The following is a 5,884-nucleotide window of genomic DNA, read 5'->3' on the forward strand; positions in this document are numbered from 1 at the left end:
AATTTATATGTTAAAATTCTGTTAACTGAACTTCTGCTTCCAGTCGGGATGGAGGAACAGGGACTGGATTTATCTTTCTACCTTAAAAAACTATAGAACTGGGGCACCTGGGTGGCTCAGTGGGTTAAGCCGCTGCCTTCAGCTCAGGTCATGATCTCGGGATCCTGGGATCGAGTCCCACATCGGGCTCTCTGCTCAGCAGGGAGCCTGCTTCCTCCTCTCTCTCTCTCTGCCCGCTTCTCTGCCTACTTGTGATCTCTCTCTGTCAAATAAATAAATAAAATCTTTTAAAAAAAAACTATAGAACTGTACAAAACTTATGAAGGAATATTTTTCACACATTGGGCAGGGAAGGTCTATAACTTCAAATGTATGTAAACAAAGCGAGCCCTAAAATTGCACCAGGTTATTGCCTTGAGGCAGTTTCCAGGATGCAGCTCAAGGGAAAGGAACCCAAAAAGAGCACTCATTGAGTCGAGGGGACAGAGACTGGTGTTCAGGGAGGTCAAGGCAGTTATGATTTGTGGGCCAGACAATCAGAGAGGAGGGAGTTACACAGAGAAAGAGTGCCAGAGGTATGCAGAAGTGTCCTCTTAAGTCTTTGGCTAAGCACTGATATGCACAGATGTGAGAGGAAAACACCCAGAGCCAGGAGAAAAAAAAACCTCAAAAAAAAGAAGGAAAGAAAAGGAAAAGAAACTAGAATAATACTTGGAGTTCACATAAGGCTGGTAATACTTCATGTCCTCACCAGCCACAGTAGAAAAATATCCCAACACATAGACCATCCAGTGGAATCCTCAGAAGATATAGGGGAGCAAAATTAACCCTAGAATAAAGGCTGCTCTGAACTTGTCCTGACAAAGTTTAAAAGCCTTGAAAGGGTCAAACTCAGTCTAGGTAACTTAACTGCATATCTGAAAAATAAATCCAAGGGAGAACTTAAGATGGCAGAGTAGTAGGGAGACCCTGAGCTTGTCTCATCCCCCAAACACAGCTAGATCAACATCAAATAATTTCAAACAACTAGGAAATCAATCTGAGGATTAAGAAACAATCTGCACACCTAGAGGGAGAGAACATGACAGATGCAAGATTTGGAGGTTTGACCTGGGGGAGAGAAAAGCCACAGTGCTGCAAATGCGAGTGAGCCCTTTTCGTGGAAGTCAGGAGAGTGAGAGAGAGCAGGAGAGACAGCAGCAGGTAGGGTTCGCACAGGGTGCAGTAGGGTGGGGATCCCCTAGGTCACACTGGAAAGAATGCTCCCCTTCCTGGATTACATTTGGAAGAGGGTATTTTGCTTCCCCAAGGACAAAAGGCCTGCCAGGAGCCAAACAGCCATTCAACAGCACAGGACAGAGGCTTGCATAGAGGACAGATAACCTGGTCAGTGCTTCACCATTGACTCCAGCCACTGTGTACACGTTGTGTGACTGAATTTCTGGGACAGAACAGTGCCAGGTGCACTGCAAGGCTCTCCTCTGAGGGGAGAGAAACAAGTCCATGCTTGATGGGTCCTTTAAGATTTGGAGTTTTGAATCCCAGCCATGAAGCACAAGAGAGTTGGGGCACCAGATGTGCCAACAGCCCAGGCACAGACAGGTTGAGGGCAAGGATCTGCCAAAAGCCTGGGACACAGGAGGGAGATTGTTCACTTTACTGGGAGGACCTCTGGGCAGTGGGTGCCATGCGATCTCCCTTCCCCCGCCCCTGGGGATGAGAGGGCAGTGTGATGCCATCTTCCATACCTGCCCAACAGCACTTGTCAGACTGCAGAGAGAAACAGTCTCCAGTGGAGGCTGGAGTTGCTTATATCAAATCCCACCCCTCCCTGCACCCAGCAGGGGCATTTTTGCAAAAGCAGGTCAGACTGCGAGCCAGCAAAGCAGACCTCTCAGAAGATGAACACAAGCTCCCCGCACAGACCAGATCATAGCTACTGATTATAGAATGCTCCAAAGCGTCACTTCCAGTTCTGGTGTAAATAGCAGGCTTTCTTTTTATCTAATTTTTTAAAAAGATTTATTTATTCATTTTAGAGAGAGAGAGTTGGGGGCAGGGAGAGGTTAGAGGGAGGGGAAGAAAGAGAATTGCAAGCAGACTCCCCACTGAGCCCAGACCTGCAACGTGTGGCTCAATCCCACAACCCTGAGACCATGACCCACGCCAAATTCAAGAGGCAGATGCCCAACCAACTGAGCCACCCATGTGCCCCAATTATTTATTTATCTTTAATTTTTTTTAATTTTTAATTTTTAAAATGTTCTTTCTTTTTCCTTTTTCTTTGTCATCGGGCTTATAGTTTTTTGTTCATTTGTTGGTTTGTCTGTTTCCTTTTCTTGTTTTTTGGATCAGGCTTCCTTTTTTTTCTTTTTCTTTTCTTTTTTCTTCCTTTTCCTTTGGAATCAGGCTTATTGTTTTTTTGTTTGTTTCCTGTTTGCTTTTTTATTCCTTTTCTTTTTCTCTTTTCTTGGATCACACTTTTTTTTTTTTCAAAAACAGGCTTATCTTAACAAACAAATCAAATCACATCTAGCTGAGGGTCCAAACACTCCCCACAGCAAGCAAAGGGGAACTTTGTAGAGGACTGACCTGTGAGAAAGAGCAGCCAAAACACAATAGCAGAGTGCACACGACGGTATACACCAGAAACACTTCCTGAAGCACCAGGTCATGCACAGTGTAAGACCCCTTCTTAATACAGTATTACTCTCAGGAGTAGAAAACATAACAACCTTTCATAATACACAAAAGACAAAAGCTTAGAAATAATGACAAGATGGAGGAATCCTCCCCAAAAGAAGATCAAGATCAGTCAGGGATTTGCTCAAAACAGATATAAGCAATATATCTGAATAAGAATTTAGAACAGTCATGAGAATACTCAATGGGCTTGAAAGAAGCATAGAAGATACCAAAGAAACCCTGGCTGCAGAGATAAAAGACCTAAATATTAGTCAGGGGGCGCCTGGGTGGCTCAGTGGTTGAAGCCTCTGCCTTTGGCTCAGGTCATGATCCCAGTGTCCTGGGATCGAGCCCCGCGTTGGGCTCTCTGCTCAGCGGGGAGCCTGCTTCCCTTCTTCTCTCTCTGCCTACTTGTGATCTCTGTCTGTCAAATAAATAAATGAATAATCTTAAAAAAATTAGTCAGGCTGAAATAAAAAAATGTGATAACTGAGATGCAAAACTGACTGGATGTAATCACAAGGATGGAAGAAACAGAGGATTGAATAGGTGATTTAAAAAATACAATTATGGGGGCACCTGGGTGGCTCAGTGGGTTAAAGCCTCTGCCTTCGGCTCAGGTCATGATCCCAGGGTCCTAGGATCGAGCCCCACATCGGGCTGTCTGCTCCGCGGAGAGCCTGCTTCCTCCTCTCTCTCTCTCTCTGCCTGCCTCTCTGCCTACTTGTGATCTCTGTCTGTCAAATAAATAAATAAAATCTTTAAAAAATAAAAAAAATAAAAAATACAATTATGGAAAATAATGAAGCTAAAGAGGGAAAGAAAACTACTAGATGGACAAATATAGACTTAGAGAACATAGCAATTCCACAAAGCACAATAATATTTGTACCATGGGAGTCCCAGAAGAAGAAGAGTGGGGAAAAGGGGGGCAGAAGTTTTATTTAAACAAATTAAAGCTGAGAACTTCCCTAATTGGGGAAGGAAACAGGCATTCAAATCCAAGAGGCACAGAGAACTCCTCTCAAAATCAACAAAAACAGGTCAACACCAAGGTATATCATAGTGAAACCTGCAAAATACAAAGATAAAGAGAAAATTCTGAAAGCAGCTGGGGAAAAAAGTCCTAAACTCCTAACTGCAAGGGTAGACATTTAAGCTTAGCAGCAGACCTCTCCACAGAAACTTGGCAGGCCAGAAAGTAGTGGCATGATATATTCAACAGGCTAAATGGGAAAAATATGCAGCTAAGAATACTTTATCCAGCAAGGCTGCAATTCAGAATAGAAGAAGAGATAGAATTTCCAAGACAAGCAAAAACTAAAGGAGTTTGTGAACACTAAACCAGCTCTGCAAGAAATATTAGGGCCCTCTGAGGGGAAAAAGAGAGCAAAAGCAACAAAGACTGGAAAGGAACAGAGGCAATCTGCAAAGAACAACAACTTTACAGGTAACAGAATTGCACTAAATTCATATCTATCAATAATTACTCTGAATGTAAATGGACTCAATGCTCCAATCAAAAGACACAGGGTATTAGAATGGATTTAAAAAAAAAAAAACCCAAGACCCATCTATATACTGCTTAGAAGAGACTCATTTCAAGATTTATTTATTTATTTTAGAAAGAGAGAGAGCGAGCATGGGGAGGGGCAGAGGGAGAGAATCTCAAACAAATTCCCCACTGACACAGAGCCTAACATGGGGCTTGATCTCACAACCCTGAGATCATGACTTGAACCAAAATCAGGACTTGGACGCTTAACCAACTGAGCCACCCACGTACCCCAAGAGGCTCATTTTAGACCCAAAGTCACCTTCAGTTTGAAAGTGAGGGGGTAGAAAACCATCTATCATGCCAATGGACATCAAAAGAAAGCTGGAGTAACCATACTTATATCAGACAAACTAGATTTTAATCCAAAGAATGTAATAAGAGATGAAGAAGGGCACTGTATCGTAATAAAAGTATCTATCCAACAAGAGGATCTAACAATTGTAAATATTTATGCCTCCAACTTGGAAGCACCCAAATATAGAAATCAATTATATCAAACTTAAAGAACCTCATTGATAACAATACAATAATAGCAGGGACCTTAACACCCCACTCACAGCAATGGACAGATCATCTAAGCAGAAGATCAACAAGGAAACAATAGTTTTGAATGATATACTAGACCAGATAGACTTAACAGATACATTCAAAGTATTCCATCCTAAAACAGAAGAACACATATTCTTCTCTAGTGCACATGGAACATTCTCCAGAATAGATCACATACTGGGTCACAAATCAGGCCTCAAGCAGCACAAAAAGACTGAGAGCATACCATGCATATTTTCAGACCACAATGCTGTGAAACTTGAAGTCAACCACAAGACAAAATTTGGAAAGACCACAAATACATGGTGGTTAAAGAACAGCCTACTAAAGAATGAATGGGTTAACTAGGAAATTAAAGAAAAATTTTTCAAAAATAGAAGGAAGCAAATGAAAATGAAAACACAATAGTCTAAAACTTTTGAGACACAGCAAAGGTGGTCCTAAGAGGACCAGAGCAATACAGGCCTTTCTCAAGAAGCAAGAAAATTCTCAAATACACAACCTAGCCTTAGGCCTAAAGGAGATGGAAAAAGAACAGCAAATGAAGCTTAAAACCAGCAGAAGGGAAATAATTAGGATTAGAGCAGAAATAAGTGATATAGAATTTTTTTTTTAATGGAACAGGTAAACTAAACTAGGAGCTGGTTCTTTGAAATTAACAAAATTGATAAACCTCTAGCTAGACTTATCAAAAAGAAAAGAGAAAGGACCCAAATAAATAAAATTATGAATGAAAGAGGAGAGATCACAACCAACACCACAGAAATACAAACAATTATAAGAACATATTATGAGCAATTATATGCCAACAAATTGGGCAATCTGGAAGAAATGGATAAATTCCAAGAAACATATGAACTACCAAAACTCAAACAGGAAGAAACAGAGAATTTGAACAGACCTATAACCAGCAAAGAAATTGAAGCAGTCATCAAAAATCTCCCAACAAACAAGAGTCCAGGGCCAGATGGCTTTCCAGGGGAATTCTACCAAACATTTAAAGAATTAATTCCTATTCATCTGAAGCTGTTCCGAAAAATAGAAATGAAAGGGAAACCTCCAAACTCGTTCTGGGAGGCCAGCATTACCTTG

This window comes from Neovison vison, chromosome X (assembly GCF_020171115.1).
Source record: "Neovison vison isolate M4711 chromosome X, ASM_NN_V1, whole genome shotgun sequence".
Classification (NCBI taxonomy): Eukaryota; Metazoa; Chordata; class Mammalia; order Carnivora; family Mustelidae; genus Neogale; species Neogale vison.